This window comes from Mus musculus, chromosome 4 (assembly GCF_000001635.26).
Source record: "Mus musculus strain C57BL/6J chromosome 4, GRCm38.p6 C57BL/6J".
Classification (NCBI taxonomy): Eukaryota; Metazoa; Chordata; class Mammalia; order Rodentia; family Muridae; genus Mus; species Mus musculus.
In genome coordinates, this window is record NC_000070.6 from 78,201,270 (window position 1) to 78,221,515 (window position 20,246).

Consider the following 20,246-nt stretch of genomic DNA (forward strand, 5'->3'; position numbering starts at 1 on the left):
GTTTGCATCATGAAGTTACCCAGGCATATCATATTTTCTATTTCTCAGTTATGGCTTCATCACTGAAGTATCAATGGCTTCAATTAAGAAGCTATTAGAAGACCTTATAGGAAAAGCAGTTGTGTCATAGGTAAAATTAATGGAATTACTTTGCTTAGTATATATTTCTTATGTCTAAGAGGTGTGTTTTAAACCTCTTGTAATGAGTCACAAAACTATAAATGTTTATTTTCTGTTCAATTTTACATTCTGATTATTAAAATTCTTACATCCCCACTAATGTAGGATTAGATTCAGTTTTATGTGACTTTATTATCATAGTGTAATAGTTAAAAAATTGCCAAGGAGTTTCTGAGGACAAACCAATGTTGTTGCAACACATCAAGCTAGAACTCCCCTAATTTTTTTTCATTGAGACTGTAAACATTGGAAATGTCACTTTTTATAAGGTAGCATTACTATTTATTTTGACCTGTCAATATGAGTACACCAAATTTCCATCAGTATGTATAAACTCTTTCTCACATACTGCAAAGGCAATAATTAATTACAGAGAGAAGATCTATTCAGATTTTTAGATTTCTTACTCCAGAGGTAATATTATAGTTACTACACACACATACATGCCTGCATACATAATTATATACATACATACATACATGCATACATACATATATACATACAAAATATTTAGCTATGAACTGTGCTGGAATTTGTGTTTCCCCCTATTTGTCAGCTAAGTAACTGTATAAATAAGAAGCAACATAATAGAAATATAAAAAATAAAAACACTCCCCTACAACAATCAAACAATAACAAAATGTGTTCAGTGCAATTACTGGTATAATATGTGGAAATGAGAATATATAAATGTAAGTAGCTCATACAAGTAAATTTAAGTATAATGACTCTTTTGGGACCAATTCTTGCATTTTCATTCCTTTGGAATTGTATCTGGCTTATTGTAAGCACCCTCAAAATTTGTTTGTATCTGCCGACTCTGACACTCCCATATGAAATCTTCATTGATATGTATTCATCTGCAGCATAGTCACCTGCACAAGATAATTACACCCTAAACTTCACACCACATCAGTTCATTTTCCCTGACTTTGCATGTTGATTGTTCCATAGTTATGTTGCAGAATTAACTGCCACTTGTTGGTGTTCCAGAAACTGTAGCTTGTGGTCAACAGTCACTGCATATGCGTTGTGTTTAAAGGGTACTTATTCAGAATAGAATCTTAGGCCAATAGGTAAGAGATGCCTTTAGTACTTTTTACATTTGAAAATAATATTACAGAAGCAGATCAAAGTGGCATTAAAATTTCTCCACTTTGAATATTCAGAAGCTCTGAAACTGTGGCATTCTTCTTAATTACTCTTAAATATTACAACTCAAGGGATCCGTGTTATAAATATTTGCACCAAGAGGACAATAGATCAAAGGAATTTAAACTATAGTGTCTGAAGAGAAGTTAATGGACAAATTAGTGATCCATTTTGTGCTTAATTTTTAGTTTATTTTTATTTTTTGTTTTTAGTATTTAATATACATGGTAAAATAATAAGACTATATATATTTACCACTGAAAATAGTCATTTATGTATAATAAATTGACTATTATTAACACATTCTATATGAAAATGTCTTCAGAGCCCACGGGAAGATGTTGCTGGACAAAATGTCTAGAACCCAAGATGAGAATAACATCACAAGTGCTTCTTTCTTAAAAGAGACTCTCTCTCTCTCTCTCTCTCTCTCTCTCTCTCTCTCTCTCTCTCTCTCTCTCTCTTTTGTAATGTATGGAGGGTGGAGTGGTATGTATACATATGAGTGTAGTTCCCTTTAAAGTCCAGAAAAATGTCAGCTTCCCTGGAGCTAGAGTTATGTGATTGTAAGCCACTGGACTTGACAACATGCACCCTGGAAATTAAACTCAGTGTCTGTAAGAGCAGGAAGTGCTCTTAACTGAACAGTGATTCCATCAGCCCCAAATGATAAGTTAGTCTAAAACCACCTGCAAATTGGGGGAAAAGATAAATTGCAACACTCTCCTCTTAAATAGTGAGGAACTTCTTAAGAAATTGTTTGTGTTTCAAACCCTAGAAAATGAGATCTAAGGTACTTCTAAATGAAATGCAAATTAACAACACAAATGCCAGAATATTTCTATTTTAAGTTCATACTAGAACACCTCTTATCATTCTAACAAGGCTAGTGAAGCTTTCTGTGTCTGAAATATACAAGGTCCTTGTGAAGTCCAAAGAAATGATCAGGAGTGGAATATTTGAAACCCAATTTGGAAGAAAGGATTTGAGCAATACTGAGAATACTGCTTTGTTAAGAATAGCCTCATCTCTTCTGATCTGGATTCAAATATTGATTCCTCTATAGGTTCAATTTCACACTGAAATATTATTGGGTATTGCTTTTTTCATAAAAAATTTCTACTGATGAGATAATTTAAAAATTGCTTGCACACCTATAATACTATACCCATTCACAAACAGAGAGACACATATAGAGAGACAGAAGAGAAACAAAGAGAGGAGAGAGAGAAAGCACAAGAAAATCTCTTGAGATACACTGTCATAATTTTAAATCAAGATTTTGTAATATAGCAAATAATACATTAGTATTATTAAAGCTGGAAAGTTACTGAAATATCAGTGTTACCAAAAATAAACAATCCTCCAGACACTATTTTTTATAAGAAGGAATATCTTCCTGAGGAACAAGAAAATGAGAGAATGAAGTACCAAATTCAATCATTTGAAACACAATTCTACTGCCCTCTACCCAACACTGTTGTTTTTAACCACAAAAGTGTAAATAATGCAGCTGAGCCTTGTCTTGAAAGCAACCTATTTTCTAGGAGAGAGGGTGGGGAGGGAGGGAGGGAGAGACAGAGAGAGACAGAGAGAGACAGAGAGAGAGAGAGAACAAAAACAACACAGAATGGACACATCCATCCAGAGAAAGAGAGCATAATCCCACAAGCCATTGTAAGAAATGACCCTTCAGAACAAGTATTATAAATAACAGTAATTGGAAACTAATTTTATACATATATGGATGAAATAACCACTAGTGAAAAGAAAAACAGGCCATGAATCTGAAGGAGAACACACTGGGAAGAAAGGGCATGAATTTGAGAGAGAACACAGGGGGAGAAAAAGGAAGGGGAGATTGTGTTTATTTATAATTTCAAAAATAAATTAAGAAATAAAGGGAAGAAATACTAATTGAGTGTACTGCACAGCACAATGCAAAATAATAAATGAAGAGAAAATTTCCTATTTTTTGTTACATAAAATTTAGCCTTAATAATTTGAACTATAATCTTATTAGGCTGACACAATATGTGATCCAGCTACTACTTTTGAAAAGCCCTTGTTAATAGTACTAGATAGTAATACATTATTGTGTTCTACATAAGAGCATCTAGGGGAGAATACTAGGGAAATATTTTAAAGTCTAGTCAGGAATGTCCTCATGAGTTCTTCAAGAATTTAGCAGAATTCTTTATTAAAATTAAGGATACATAACAATTCCAGTTCATTTCTAAAATATATTTTATCTTAATTTTTCCTTCCTTTGAGATTTTTAACAAAGTCCATAATATAAGGCCTCCTATAAAGCTATCTTGCACTTACTTCAATGTGATCAGAATTTCTTCAGTGTCTCTGTTCTTTGCTGAGGAAGCCACGACATATCTGGCATGGTTATAACAGCAGCAATGATAGAAATCCTGACTGTAACTTCCACTGTGATTTGAAAACACGGGGTTTGATGGGTGCTTAAAGTGCCAACACTGGCCTGGAGACTCATTAGTGTTTCCTGTACCATGTCAACATGACAGTAGTACAGCGTGTGCCCACTGTGCTCTATTGCTTCTTGTGATGTTGGAGAGTGTGACACACGAGGAAATGGCCATGAGGCAATGCAGCTTAGAAGATAAAGAAGGTTGCCAACAAATGACAGTGGGAGACAGAAAGGCTGTCACTGCTGCTAAATATGCAACAGATTCCATCCTGCTTCTAGAAGAGATGTCTGTGGCACAGAATGATAGAGAAAAGGGTGCTGTGGCACAGCCAGGAAATGCACAATCCTAAAATAGGTGGTACACTGTCAGGTTTTATTGTTGTTGTTGTTGTTGTTGTTTTATTTTGTCTAACTATGGAATTCAAGTGTTTTTAATGATTTGGATATATTTTGTAAAACCATAGGTCAGTAATAACTTGCCCAGTTTTATGTTGCTAGCATAATGGGTGTTGTACTTAGCACTCTTTGACACATAGGAAGGCCAGCAAATTCCACTCAAACTGTGGACTCTGTTGCTTTGTGTCATTGTGTCAATATGAATGGACATCCTGACTCAATAGCTTTAGATAAGTTAGAATTAGAAGAGGGGTTATTTATTGTATAACTCCACTGGTTATTGTATCCATGGTACAAGAGACATTGTCTTGATAATTATTCTAAAATTAAAGAAAAAAAGAAGTGAAACATGAAGTGATAAACTGCCTCTCTGTGTGTCGCACGTATACCTGAGCGCAAGGCCTAAAACTTGGAAATATGGCACAACGCAGGTAAGAGAAAGACTTCCCCATTACTCTGTGGGTCAAGCTTTAATGTGAAAAAAAAAATGCCTCGGATTTTTAATAAGAGTATTTGGGGGAACAAGAAAAGGGAAAATATTGTCTTTAAAGTAAGAGTAAAAAAATCTCCCCTCTTTATAATGTTACCCTCACCATCCTTTACCTTTACCTTTACCTCTTTTGTTGTTCAAGATTCCAGGTCATTATATTCCTACATTAAAGGATGCATGTATCTGAAAGTGTGGTATGCATTTGTGTGCATGTGTGTGTGTGAGTGTGTGTGTATGTGTGTGTGTGTGTGTGTGTGTGTGTGTGTGTGTTTCCTCCTTTTAAAAGCAGACTAGTTTAGTAGGTAAAGCCAGTTACAAGTCTAAAATGGAAATCACTGTTGTTCTTGGCTTTGGTTTTATGTTGATGCTTTTATATATTGCGTTTGGTTTTGGACTCTGATTTAATATTTCCTAGCATTGAACACTGAAAGTGAAGTATATATGACTTGCTTGTAGCTGAAGAAAACCATGTTCAGGACTTTTATCTGAACCCACTCAAAACATTTATGCTAACAAAAAGATTGATAAAAACCCTAGAGTGTGTGAAGGCATTTAATAATCAAAGAGAACACATGCACTCAACACACTGCTGACTTTGTTCTCTGCTCATGTACCCACTGAACAAATCACCTTTTTATTACTAATTAAGAAGGTCAACTATCAGTTTGTATCGCTTTCTTAAAAGCTGTTATTCACAATTTTTGATACAATGTATATTAGTATACCTATAACTGGCTACTTAAGTACTTGTGAGGTTAAAAAAGAATTAGATCAAATATTCACAAATTCTGTACTTGATTAAAACAGCTTCATTGCTTTCTTACACACATTCAAACAACTATGCAAGGTCTCCTGGATAAAATTATGAACACTTAAGTTAAGCCACCTTTAAACTCAAATGAAACATATATTCAATTATACATATGTTCCATTCCTTTCCTGGCATTTAAGATAAGTAAATGTGTGTTAGAGTACAGAGGTGATGTCCATTTTACTTCAACACACTGTTGACTTTGAGAATACTCATTAGGATATTTAGGAAACATAAGAATTTATAAAATCAAGGCCTTTGTATATTGTACTTTATTTGCTTATGAATTAATCAAATACAGATAATAGGCTACCAGCGAGTTTGAATCTTTTTTTTTTTTTTGATCTTTGATTATTGTACACACAGTGGTAATTTCACTAAGTTCAGTAGTGAGATATCTAAGACATTTAGACTGAACACTGTGCTCAATCTCATGGCATACTGTCCTCTGAAAATTTCTCAGGGGATGAATAGTATCTTTTGAAAATAATGGGTTGTTGGCTGTTAATTGCCTAGCAGGTGTGGAATGTGCTGTCCAAGCATGTACTCGACAACCCACCACTAAATACAACTAAACTGGTAGAGAAAACCTGCAGTGTAAGATGGAAATCATTCTATATTTACATCTTTTCATACGTGAAGTAATCAATTACTTCTCTACTTCTCTAACACGTAAAGACTGAAGGTTTTTTTGTTTTGTTTTGTTTTGTTTTGTTTTTTGTTTTCACACTCTGCAACATGCATTTAGGGAAACCACATGAGTTGCATTATATATATGCAATATTGTAAAAATAATAAATATACAGAAATAAAGAGAATTACTATTTGAAGTTGGAAGACCAGAGCCACTGTTGGTTTCTTTTATTTTCTGTTTTTCTCAAACTCTTCTGCTATTTGATTACAGAGATGATAATTCAAAGACAGTAAATGATGGAATATTTTCTCAACAGCAAGAGTAAAGGGTGCTTCAAAGGAACTCAAGACAAATGTCTCCTCCCCTCTACAAGCTCCATCTTGGTTCTCTTCAACCACTGCAAGGATCATCCAACCAAGAAAGCAACAAACCAATGCCTGTCCAACATGGCTTCAGGACCATTAACTTGGCACTTTTGCAAACAAGATGTTTGCTTCTGACTCCTTTGAGGATTCTTAGACTGTCACAGTATAATCTGACAGTTTGCCAAATGTTAGACTCAATTACATCAGTAATTATGCTAGACTGTTTCATAGTGTTTTGTAATTGGAATGATGTAAGGCTGCTAGCACTCTCTTTACTAGGCAGGAAGTTCTTAGTAAATTCAACCAAGCAACCTTCCTTAGGTAACACAGGAAGTCCCAGAACCCTTGTTTTCAATCACATTATGTCTTCCCCTAAAGATACTATGCATTTTTTGTACATCAGTTGTTTGTCTTTATTTAATATCTTGAACAAATTTTAAAGCCTGTTGTGAGTGCAGTTAACTTTTATGCTGCTGATTGTATGAATGAAATTTTATTTATTTCGTATTAATGTACAGTGCTTTTGAGAAATCTAATGAAATCCAAGTGAACCAAAAGTAGTAGGAAAACACACACACACACACACACACTTAAACCTATTAACAGAAATTTGAATTGCCATTCAGCTCAATAAAAAGTTCTACTCATTTAATTTCCCCTCTGACTTTTTAAATTATCAAGTATGTTCATTATATTATTGATGTAGCTAAAGTTTATTAACCTCAGTATAGGTGCATATCCAAAAGATACTATCAAGCTAAGGTATTTGCCTCAAACAACAGAGGCTCTTCTAAAAAGTTATATGTTGTATGTACAGATATAGATAGACAGATATATAGTTGATAAATATGTGGATACATATATAGATAAGTAATGATTTTATTATGTTACTTCACAAATAATACTTTCCAAATTTTTCTAAAAAGAAAAAAAAATACATGTAGGTTACTGACATGTGTAACTTGCACCACAGATCAGCTGTTTTTTAACACTTACAAACTTTTAATTCACTATCCTTTAAAATAATAAAGCTTTAGAAAATTAGAGTTATTAGAAGTTACAATAAAGCTATGTCTCTAACCACAAAACAATGTGCACCAATTGCAGCCACAATTGTGTGGTTTGCTATCACTCATTCCTGAAGTGTTAAAGCTGTATCTGTGAGAACTGTATTTTAGCTTCCACTACACCTTAACATCACTAAGGAAAGTGTCATCGGTACCAGCATTCTTTACACCCCCATATGTTTGGGTTCATGCACCCTCCATGCAATACATGAAAGAAATACCACCATTGCACACATGAAAAGCAGAAAAATGTTATCAATAATTTAACATTGCAATCCAAGACCTAATTAACATTGCTTTGCTTTCTAAATGATGTCTTTTAAGAAAATGATCCTCCTATTGAGAACTTCATAAATTATATGACCATGTGGTCTACAAAATCAAATTTATGTTGCTATAGTTACAGAAACAGACTCCTAAATTTCCTGTTGATATTAAGGGAAGGGAAGGTATGTTTGCTTTCACCAACTGCAACTGTAAGCAAATGCAGGTCCACAGCACTTTATTAGTAAAAACTCCTTTGGTAAGCACACGTTAGAGGAATTAATCATTCATTCCCTGCAGACTGCTTATGTATTTCATCAGACCATTATCCGATCTGAATAACAAGAACAATTGCATAATAAAACACATTACTGCTGACACTAGCAACTTTATTCTTTCAACTTTAAAGTTGCAACTCCTGTATGACATAAAAAGCTGGTGTCAAAAAGCTAACAATTTTATCATTCTGGCTAAGGTTCCCCTCCCTATGGTTACAGAAACAATTACCAGGTATCTCTGTAGGCATGACTAGAAACAGCTTTAATTCAGGATGCCCTTCCTAACACTGACACAATGATAACAGAGCCAGAATGTGTGTCAGTTCATTGTCAATGTAACTGATAAGTCTCTGCTTTCAGAAACGAACAGGTCTCCTGTGCATTCTGTGGGAATAGATACGTACTAAAATATATGTAATTGAATGTTTGGTTCATTCTTAAGTACTACAGCTTATGGACAATTATCCCTTTATGTATTTTTTTTCAAATGTCATGCATCATCTTAGAGATTTGAGGTCACAAATTATAGAGAACATATATATATATATAATCCAGATTTGATCAACCAATGATCTCAGTTTAAATTATTTAAATTCAATCACAGGAATGGCAATGGAGAGCAAGGGGTGAGAAATAAAGTGATGTTCAGGAGACAATGACACATCTTTCTGAAGTGATTCCCTTCCATTACAACTTTGTGTAACCAGAATCATCATCGGGTACACTGTCCTGTCCAATCACTCTAAAACTTATGTCCCAAGACAATCAGAACCACCCAAACAAGATGGCACAGTTCTAAATGCTTTTCCATTTTCAACCATTCTGGCTTTTTTCATACTTTTTGAAATCGATGTCCAACGAAATTTTTACTTAACTATTTGAGTTGAGAGGTGACAAGATTTTTGACTACAAAAGTCTCAATTAATTATGAGAATTCTCATAAGCATTAATTGATAAGTGATTCTTATAATGAAATTTGACCTGCTAATTAGTTGTAATTCTCAGTCTAATTTTCTAAATTTGCAAGGGTTTTGTTGGAAAAGTATGTATTATATTAGCAGAAAAAAAATGAGTGTTAAAGATAAATCACATTGACTTTTTTTCTTATCACTATTTGACTCCAGTCTGTATTAGGGCCATTATGTCGAAGAACTTTGCATTTAAATCGGTTCAGTTGTTTCTAACCTGCAAGTCCTACTGTACCTACAGTATATGTAACAATGCAAGAAGAATTAGATTCAGAACCCATTTGGCAGTGATAAAGAGGGGGAAATGCTGAAACGTTATTGATTCTCTTTCCTCTTGTGCAAAACAAACTGACTCAACTATATTTTTCCTGACATAACATAAAGGTTTTATTTAGATATTACAAAATATTGGCGAATGTCAGGCTACACATGTCTCCTATTCTTTTATGGTACCATTAACCCTTTGATGGGAGGGAGGACGGGTGTCCTACTTGCGTGCACAGAAAAGCTGCAGCCTCTGACAGGGAATGCTAGTCCAAGAGAAATGCTACCTGCAAAAGTTTTTGATGCAGCGATATTCAGCCTTCAGAGATACCTTAAACCTGTCAGCAGCTGATGAGCCTGTCACAGTTCATAACCGGCTGTGTCAGAGTCCCAGCCTCAGCCTGCTCTCACACTGCATTCTTCACAGTTCCACTCCAAATTAACTTCATCAGATTCTCCACCTAGGCTTGTGCCAGGACTTCCTCCACACAGAAACGCCTCACAGACATGAAGTCATCCGAATAGGATTGTATTCTAGTCTTGCAAACCATCTTTCTTAACTTTCCCTTGACCCAATTAATTTCGCTCGGGCTCCTTACAACTAAAGATAAAACAAGCAACCCACTGAAGTCAGCAAAGGATGGAACTTGGGGGTGGACCAGGGTTGAAGGTTACAGGAAGGAGGAGGCAATGGGCTGGTAATCCTCAAGATTTCCTAGGTAATAGTGCTTCAATCTTAGAACCAACCAACATGTTCACAAGCCAGGTCTTCTAGCAGCCCTCGAACAATGAGCCTTTAACAATCAGACTCCTGGGAATGCTGCACATGCAGAGAGACACTCCTAAGTGATCTTCCACAAAGAAACCCACACAAAAATGTTTAGCGAAGCACTTCTCAGGTAGGAATTACTCAAGTTATATAAGGCAAGTTCTTCCCTGGTAAAAGGAACCGGGAGGAAGCATTAGGTAGACGCCTCACTTTGGAGAGCAAGACCAGAGAGCAGTTTTACTTACTAGGGCAGCCGCTCCGCTCTCCTCGGGAACAGAGGAGTCTTCCTTCCCTTTCTTCCAGTCCAACCGAGAACTGTCTTTCTGTCCCAGGGTCCGGGCTCAACTGCAGACAGGGAGAGCAACGGCCTCAGCCGGCAGCGCTCGCTCGGCGTCGGTGGGCTGCAGCGCTTCGGCTTCTTTAAAAGTGGTATCTGCGTGTGCGAGGGCGGCGCGGGAGGGTGGCGGCGCGCTCGGAGCCCGCGGGTCCCGCAGACGCCGGGGCGAGTGCCCGCAGGTGCGGCGGTGCGCGCGGGCGGGGCGGGGCGGGGCGGGGCGGGACGGGCGGCTGCTGCGGGAGGGAGCGCCCGGGATGCTGGGGCTCGCACTCCGCTGGCTGGCTCGCTCGCGCTCGCGCACAGGCGCTCGCACACGGCCCCGCGCGCCGCCCGCGCTCACCTGCATTTCCTTAACGAGCCACTTGATGGCTGCGGCGGCGCGGCCGCGGCGGGCAGGACCGGCGGGGGGCGGCTGGCTGCCGTGGCGACAGAGACCCGAGCCCAGGCAGCCAGGCCTTGCCTCCAGCTCAGCGTGGAGAGCACCTTCCGGCTACCGGGCGCTGGACAGCGCCTGGCCAGGTGCGCACTTCTGCAGGTGTCCCTGCTGCCCTGCTCCAGGTTTCTTGGAGGGAAGCTGGCGGTAAGGGGTGAAGAGTTGGGGTCTGAAATGTAGGGACCAGAGCAGTACAGTCAGAGGATGGAGAGAGAGAGAGAAAGAGAGAAGGAAGCACTTGTCTCAGGGATGTGCTTCTGATATAGGATGTAGTTTGCAGTCCGGGAGCTGGCCAGTTTGGTGGGGCTTTTAAGGGGAAGAAGGGGCTCCGCCATCGTGCTGGTTATCTTGAAGAAAACCTGTGGAAGAGTTTCTGGGATGCAGCTTTGGTACTCCGGAGACGACGCCCACAGGTATATGATGAAGAGGGTCCTTCACCACCACCTTGATATCCCAACGCAAATGGTTTGTGCCTCCACCCACCCCCAGATGCACTTCAGACTTGGGGCTCCTGAGAGAGGAACTTAACCCTTATTCCCAAGAACAGTAGACAGGGAAAATCCTCAAGGACAGGGTGGGCCAGATAGAGTAAAGGCTTTCTTAGGTTTACATTATGTTTGATCAGAACAAAGCTATTGGCAACAAATGCTGTTCCCTGCTAGACAGAAAGCAAGCACATCCCACGGTTGGTGCTTAAAATGAAAAGAAACCAAAATAATTATCACTTTGGTAACAATAAGCAACCTAGAACATTGCAGGTGTACTCTGGCTAAAGGTGTTGTGAACATTGTGGAACGAACTAAACAGCTGTGAGCCACTTCTGCCCAAAGAGGCATAAAGCTTCATCAAAATAAGTGACATGCTCCCACAGCGTTCTTTTCTTTCTTTCGTGCCTGATTTCATTCTTGCTTAGTTTCTTTGGCTCTTCATGAGTGACCCATCCTCTGTCGGGCTCCCTGCTCAGCCTCCCTAAAGCCACTGTGCTCACAAATCCAAAAAGTTTCACAGGTACCTTCATTGTGTCTTAAAATGGCTTTTGGAAATGTCAGTATGTAAAACAAGTGACACATGGTGTAAGAGAATGCACGTGACTTCTTTATGCAATTATACAGAGCACTTGCTTTTCTTATGTGTTGTCTGTCCAAGATGGTGACTCAGTCTCTGTCTCTGTCTCTGTGTTTCTCTCTGTCTCTGTGTCTCTCTTTGTCTCTCTATCCTTCTATCTCTGTTACTCTTCCTGCGTCTTTCTCTCCCTCCTTCCCTTCCACCCTACCTTTCCTTCTTCCTCCCTTCCTCTTTTACTCTCTCCCTCTTCTCCCCTCCTCCCTTTCCTTTTCCTCCTTTCCTTTTCCTAGACTCCCTCTGCTTCCCTTCTTTCCTCCTCCCAGTATCTCCTTTGTACAAATGGACCCTACTCAGTCCTGTCTCAGTCCCTTCCAGTTAATGTTCTATAATGGTTTTACATGAACTTTGTAAGGCAGCCTCTGACTACCAACAGGGAGTTGGTGCTGACTGGTAAAGAGGGATGCTGGGACTCAAGGATACAGCTCCGTTTCCTGTCATCACTAGGTCATTACATATGCTATTCTACTCAATGCCAAGTGGCAGCCGAAATGATTTCCTCTCTGCTATCCATAATCATATCTTTATCCTCCCCTTGGAAACATAATTAATAATAAAAGATATAATGCGTCTTGAAACCATGGGAAGAACAGATGGATGTTGCTATGATGTTAGCCACCTTCTCCACTCCTGCTGCTGACAGTGTGGCCACTTTCCCCTTTGTTCAGCCGCTTCTATTGGGTTAAGCGAAGCATTTGGCCCTTCTACTGTGTTCTCCTTCCACCTATCCCCTGACAATAGTTTGTGTATTTTAAATAAAGATTTCATTCTGCCAACCCGCAGGAAGCTTTTAACAAGATGCAGCTGAGCGTGTCGATATCTTACATCTTTTTACTGCTGTTTGGGTTGCTCAGCTACTTGAAGCTGCTCACTGCCTCAGACAAACACTGGCACCTTCCAGAGACAATGTTCCCTGGCTTGATTTACGCTCATTGTTACAACTATCCTTTGGTGCCCTCTGGAAGTACACAGGACATTGCAAGTAAAGGAAGAGAGTGGGTGTTGAAGTGAAGCACTGTTCTGCCTCTTTCCACTGAAAGCACCATATATATATTCACTGTGAATAGCTCTATGTAATGATTTTGTTAATGATTATTGTTGTGAACATGGGACTGAAAATGGATTATGGTTCTTAAGTTGACTGTACCAAGTCTTGGGAGTTAAATGTGTTCATCTACCTATCTGTTAAATCTGGAATATTTACTAGGATTTATAATTTCATTGAAAAAGCAGATTTATATGTCTTTATTAAGCAATTGGTGGATATTTTCTTTAAAAATGTTTAAATTGACTGTCAATTAACCATGTGTTTAAAAAAAAAACAAAAAACAAAAACAAAAAACATGAGGTGAAATTGAAATCAACAAAACAGACAATGAGAAGAGGAGAAAGAGCAGGGCCTGGAATGTAAGCCCATACAAAGATTATCTTTATCTGACAATGTTTCTTCATTTACTAAATATTAATTTCACTTTGTTGTATTTAAGCTTATAATTGGTTTGACTAGTCTGCTTTAAGAGGAAGAAATCTCTAAATTTACATTTGGATTTTAGATTTTGGAGTAAATACCACGTTCCAGCTTCAGTTTTTAAATTAGGCTTAGCAAGGCTTCAGTAGCAAATCTACAGCAATGATTTCCTGTTTTAATATGTTCTTTAAATATTTTAATAGCATCATGAGGAAACTTCTTAATTATACAGCACTTCGTATTGTAGAATTTAGTAGACTGGGGAAGAAAGCAAATAGCAGGGTAGTTATAAAGCTAGGAAGAGCAGAAAGCCTGTTGAGAGGAAGTGTGTGTTTGCAGAGGAGACCTGATGCCTCTCCAGCTCACCCACTACAGTCATCCACTGACTTCTTCTGTGGTTTATTTACCCGAAGGTAGCCACAGTCTAAAAATGTCTGTATTTGTCAGGACCATTTCAAGAGAGGAACCATGTTGAAATAACTTTTCTAAAAGTATATTTTATAATTGTTTGATTATTGATTATTGTTTCTAATTGCCTACTGCTCCTAATTTCTAAGCTACAAGTTAAACTTATATGTATGTATGGGTAAAGATTCAGGTATATAAGGCTTGGTAGACTCTTTGGTTTCAGCATCCTCAGGTCTATGGGAACCATTAGTATTTACTTACAGAGTGACCTCTGTGTTATTGCTTCAACCTAAGAAAAAGTATACTCAATATTTCGTCAACTATGGCTCTCCTTCTAATGCTATGTTAATTGAACTAGATTGCAAATATAAACAATATGTTAAGAATAGATCAGGAAATGAGTCTTCTTTCTTATTATATATGGGACAAAGAAAACTGTCCAATTCTCCAGACTTTATTTTGTCATTGAAATAAAAATTCTGATTTACCAAATGCATCAAATTCCACTGACTTTTTAATACGTGGATTATCATCAAGAAAATTGCAGAGTACTTCTTTTCCACACAAGGAAAAAATGAAGCACCTATACAATCATCCCAGTGGAAAAGTCTTAATAAATGGGGCTATATTTATAATTGTTATATTTTCAAGGTGTACCTGCTGTTATACCATTGATAGCATGTCTAGTTCTAATATGCCCCTAATCTACGACACTCAGAGATCAATTTTTGACATGTGTTTACTTTCTCATTTGCTGTGCTGAATAGACTTTATGCTTCTCTTTACATTCTCAGCTCCAGATCCAGAAGAAACTCTGACTCCTGAGTGTGAACTTACAAACTAGTAGCACCTCCCAGTTTGACAGTGTCCTCCTGAACTCTGTTATTTAGTGCGACCAAGGACATCCGTGTATAGCTTTTTTCTAGCACTGGCTATATTTGTTTAGAAATACAGTCTTTCCTTACACTCATCATTCATAGCCACTGCCATATGTGCATTTCCATTATTAAGTGTTCCTTCTGTTGTTCGCTATGGCTGATGGCTTGGAATTATGGCCCTTGGAATCCATTATCCATAATTTTAACCCAGCAGCCTTTCTGGAAAAATATTCACCTAAATTTCGTTTAGACTTAGTTCTAACTGGGACTTCTTTTTCTTTATGATACTTGGAATATCACACTTGTATTTTTAAATACAAAGTAGTAAAACACAATAAATACTTTTCCTAAGTTTTGTAAAGTTTAACACATAGATCAGATACTATGTACCAAAGTCTCAAAGAATTAACTTTAGTTCACCTGAAAGTAACAGTAACAATAGCAGAAGGCACTTGAAACTGTAGCAAAGGTAATATAATTGTCAGCTAGAGTGAATGAAGAGATGCCTAGAGGGCCAGGAAGACATTGTTTCAGAGTTTGTATGCAAGGAATTTCTAGAAGAGAATAGCACACACACTTACCACTGTCTGTGAACAATCACTTTGTCAAGGCCTCAGTAGCAACATATGTTCCCTGTGTCTCTTAGAACTAGAGAGGCAATTTTTCCTGCCCTAGTACATAAGAACTTTAATATTTGGGCTTCAGCCTATGGATCTCAAGCCACTGGGCTCTAGCAGATTCTCTGGGCTCTATGTAACTGAATAATCAAAGTCTTCCCTTATGATCTTCATAATGTCTTTTTCAGGGCTCCCTGGTCCTCATCATTACCATGTGCTCCTGCACTCAGTTGTTTCTCTGCAAATCGCCAAATAGTACACTGAAGACCTTCATCTAAATACCAAGAATATATTCATATTTTTTCAAGAGATGTCATCTGTCTATATAGATTTTTTCCACAAAGATGTCATGTGTCTATACACTAAGTAAACTAAAAGGATTGAAGTTGTACAAATGGTTTGTGTTTTGAGAACATGCATATTTATATTATTATTTTATTACAAAATAAGAATGATCCATAATTTTAGTTCTATTGCTTATTATTTGGCCAAACAAACTGCTATTTGTTAAACTAGGATTTTCATCTGTTCACAAACTCCTTCTGAAAATTCATATGGATCCACTCCTTGAATCATTTTTAAAAGTGAAAAAATGATCATTTAAAAGTCAACTCAAGCCACCAATAGTAACCCTCAAAATAACTGTTCCATGTGTACAAAATTGGATGAGACTAGAGTCTCACAGAGAATGAAGCAGCATTCCCAGGGCCTGCAAGGGATAGTACAAGCTCCTCTTCACATATGTCATGGCTGCTAGCTTGGTATTGTTCTGAGACTCATAACAGCTCAAGTGAATATCTGACTCTTCTGTGTGCTCTTAGAACTCTTTTTCTCCTATTGTCTTTGTCTCTTGTTTCTTGGAGATCTGCTCTTTTCTGATAGACAGCAGAGAAGAGGTGTGTGTGAGGGATTGTGTGTTGGGGATAAGTATTGTACCAGAGGAAAACCATGGTTAGGATGGACTATATGAGAGAGGAACTGTTGATGCCTACTTCTGAACACCAACAAGAATATTTTCAATACTGAAAAAGGAAGAAAAAAGTCTGGAATATGTTCTTTTATACAAAACATTTCTAAAGAATATTATAAAATTACTAGAGATCACGTGAAATCTTCAGCAAAGGTGTAGTATAATTTGATGTAGAAAATATAGTATCTTGTAACTGAGCCATTTTTAACTTAAAAGTAAGAAAATGTGTCAAATGCAAGATTCTCTGTATTTTAACTGTAGTTAGTTAAGGCTCTATCAATTTTATATTGAACCTGACTGATTTTGAATTTTATTTACCAAAATAAGTCATGATAATAGGTAAGTACTACACATGCATACCTAAATCATGTCAGCACCATGCTAAGTTTCATATGAAAGGGTTTCAGTTTTGTGGCATCATGCTTGCTTAGTGTGCCTAAGGTCTCACTTCAAGTGCAAAATAAATGCATACATAGATGAAAAATCAGTTCTTTATTTTTTGTCAGCTCCCAGAAAACTGTGTTTTATAGCTGTGTTAGGGTGCACATATCACTTAAATGGTTTCTGAAATGTGTACTCCAGCAACCTATATCCTGTATCTCTTTTCTATGTTACATATTTGTTTCTAAACTCTGTGTCCACAGTCTGCCTTGAATTGGGGAAATTTTCAAATGTTTGACATAAGATTAGAAACATGGTAAATTAGTGAAAAATATAGTTGCAAAATAGAAAAAAAAAGTGTTTTCTATAAGAACTAATTTTCCACTTATAAAGTAAGTCAAAAACTACTATACTGAAAGAAAGATGAAATTTCAAGACCTGTAAGTCATATAAAGTACTCAGAAATTGCTGGTTGTTTGTGAGCCTAGAGGCTGCCTGGGGCTGAGAAAAAAGAAAAACAAACCCGGGCATGCCCCGTAGTTAAAACATTCCTGGGAACAGCTTGACCATAAAGATAAAGAAGAATGTGAGGACATAATAGGGCTATCTGAACTGAGTCAAATTGACCAGATATTCTGCTAGCATTGATAAACATCCAACTCACAGAACTCTGACACCTTGATCTGCACGTACATGTAATTTTTCTGCTGATGTTTGAATAAGCCAATAGTGTGTCGCTATGCTGAATTTCCCACCCCTAAGCCCTTTACCCCATAAAAACCCCTAGCTTTCCAGCCTTGGGGCCGACATGCATTATCTCCTGTGTGAGATACATGTCAACTCCATCATTAAACTACCTCATGTATTTACATCAAGACGGTCTTTTCGTGATTCTTTGGATCCACGCCAAATCAAGAATTGAGTGGGGGTTTCCCCACTAGGTTCTATCAATACCACTTGAGTAAACTTGCATATTAACTATATGTGAGAAATCATTTTGGGTTACTTTTATATAATATTTTATTTAATTACACAGTTTGTATTACAAGGAATAAATAACTATAATTTAGGTACATTATTTGTAAGCTGATCCTATGATCATAATTTGTTCCTTATGTATAAAGCAATTTTAATCCAGCAACATGGCTGTTCTGGAAAGGGATCACATGCTACAGCTGGTATGCAAACACACCCTGGATTACAATAACCATGAAAGAAATGTTAGTTTGGAAAAGGAAAAAGCCATGCTTGAACATGACATCTAGTTGAGAGGCCAGCAAAGTGAAGAATCAGAAAAGGATTTGACAGAGTGAGTTAGAGACAGGATACTCTGAACTCCCAGGAGAACAACACAGGAAAGAAAGGCTACTGTAGAGCAGCATAGAGAAGGTTTGTGATGTTTGTGGGTATGTGGCAGTTTTAGCAGAACAGATTTACAAAGACAGATGGCAGAGAGAACAATCTAGACAGGGGTGAAGACCAAATGAACCAGAGAATGAGAAGGAACTGGGAGATTGGGCAACATTTCCAAAGTTAGTATGAGACCAGGCAGAGAAATTCGGTAAGAAGCCAGGAGAAGCCAGATTGAATCAGTTAGATAGGAAGATTAGATTTTACAGAGGCTAGAAACTTTCATGTCTAGGCCTAAGGATAGTTACCAACAGAGAATGAAATGCTGTATGCTCAGCAGAGCTGTGTAAATACACACTTTGGGTAAAGTTCTCATCCCATCCCTTCATCTGAGGAAAGAAAAGCAAATTTTACACATATGCTAACTTCTCTTATGGGTCTTATTTTCCATCTTGCTTACAAATAAAAACAACAAATACTACACTAGCTACTCCTGCCATTCACAAATGAAGAGTCAACTTTGCTGGGATTTCCATAGGCATGTACCTCCTTTCAGGGAAAGACAAAATATTTTCCAAGTGATTGGTTTTGACCTTATGCTCATATACAATGTTGCTTTAACAGCGAATCTACATTAGCATTAGCAAAGATTTTATATCCATTTGAAATATTTTAAATTGTAAATTCTTAAAAAAGGAAGAAACACAAAGTTTGTGAAAAAATGATCATTAAAGCCTCTGGGTTTTTGTTTTGCTATTTTGCAGATAATAAGCCAAATGGAGCCTTATATTTTATTTATGAAAATATATAGTGTGATTAAAAATTAGAAGTTTGTGCATGTCATTAAATGTTTTCTACATGACAGAATGGGTGAAGTAGCCCAGTTCCTTGTTCTTCAGCACTATTTCAGAAATAAATCTACTAATTCCACTATGTGTAAAATGCTCATTTCTATTTAATAAAAAATGGAGTTTTGTTTTCATGGGCTCTTAATTTTCATAATTTATATCAATATTAATTTTGAAATGTCATGCATTCTCAATCAATGTGCATAGGCATATATGTGTATGTGTTTTATTTAAATTCATGGTGCTTTTATTTAACTTACAGTGTGCTTTCCTAAACCACTTTTCGTATATCTCATTTAATAGGTTGTTATAGCACATTTTTAAATAAATTTCAAACGTGATATTGAATGAAAAGCTGCTGAACTCAAAAGTGGAGAAAAAAAGTTTCCTCAAAAAAAAAAATAATAATCACCTAGAAAACTTGATGAAGTAATGGGCTTTGGGCAGAGTCCTCTTCACACAGGACTGCCATTTCTTTGCTCCTCTCTTATGTCTGCCCTGCAGCCTTCAAGTCCATCCCTGTGCTGTTTCTCTGCCATTTGTTTTGTAGTAAAAGGGACAGCTACAAATGCTGGAAGGGAGGGGAGAATCAGAATCAGAGGGGAGGGGAGATGTGAGGGAGACTGAGATAAGATTTAAGACATTTATTAAAGGATGATCTTCCAAGTGACCTCAAGCTGTGGAAAAGCCACACAGGAAAGAAAATACTGTTTTGTGAAGTCTCACTGGGGAAAATAACTCAGGGCTTCTTCACTCTTCTTTTGAATAGATTACAATGAGATACTGAAATGGAGTTTTGGGTAATTATTTCTTTCTCAACCCATTACTACTTTGGACTTACAAAGGCCTACTATGTGAGGCTCAAAACTGAGGAAGGAGTGACATACACATACATTCATATGGATGGGGCTACTCTCATCTATATAGAAACCAGGAGGCCTCACAGAAGTTAAACAGTTTATAAAATGATGTTAACAATATATCAATGCCATTTTTATCTACCCATCACAAATATGTTTCCTGTATGTTACATGCATTGACCTTTATAATTTTATGCATTATATTCCTAAATTATAATTTAGCAATACTTTAGTAACCTATTGTATTGGCTGGTTTTGTGTGTCAACTTGACACAATTTGGAGTTATCACAGGGAAAGGAGCCTCCCTTGAGAAAAAGCCTCTATGAGATCCAGCTGTAAGGCATTTTCTCAATTAGTGATCAAGACAGTAGGCCCATTGAGTGTGGTGCCATCCCTGGGTTCTATAAGAAAGCAAGCTGAGCAATCCAGAGGAAGCAAGTCAGTAAGCACTATTCCTCCAGGGCTTCTGCATCCACTCCTGCCTCCAAGTTCCACCCC

General features: G+C 37.4%; 1 protein-coding gene and 1 long non-coding RNA gene across 6 annotated transcripts in view; one reads left to right on the forward strand and one right to left on the reverse strand.

Annotated features, from left to right (window-relative positions):
* The window catches only part of Ptprd (protein tyrosine phosphatase, receptor type, D), a 2,270,506-nt gene extending 2,260,033 nt beyond the window's left edge, over positions 1-10,473 (reverse strand). For 3 of the 5 annotated variants that reach the window (NR_160919.1, NM_001368991.1, NM_011211.4), the window contains exon 1: positions 10,321-10,473. The gene's annotated coding sequence lies outside the window, so the exon portion shown is untranslated. The remainder of the gene's footprint in view (positions 1-10,320) is intronic. The other 2 variants (XM_017320046.2, XM_030253324.1) reach the window with 1 other exon arrangement.
* Positions 9,458-19,025, forward strand: B230208B08Rik. The gene is made up of 3 exons (XR_003955358.1): positions 9,458-9,646; positions 10,324-10,931; positions 12,751-19,025. It is a non-coding gene; the product is annotated as an RIKEN cDNA B230208B08 gene (long non-coding RNA).
* The last annotated feature ends 1,221 nt before the right edge of the window (positions 19,026-20,246 follow it).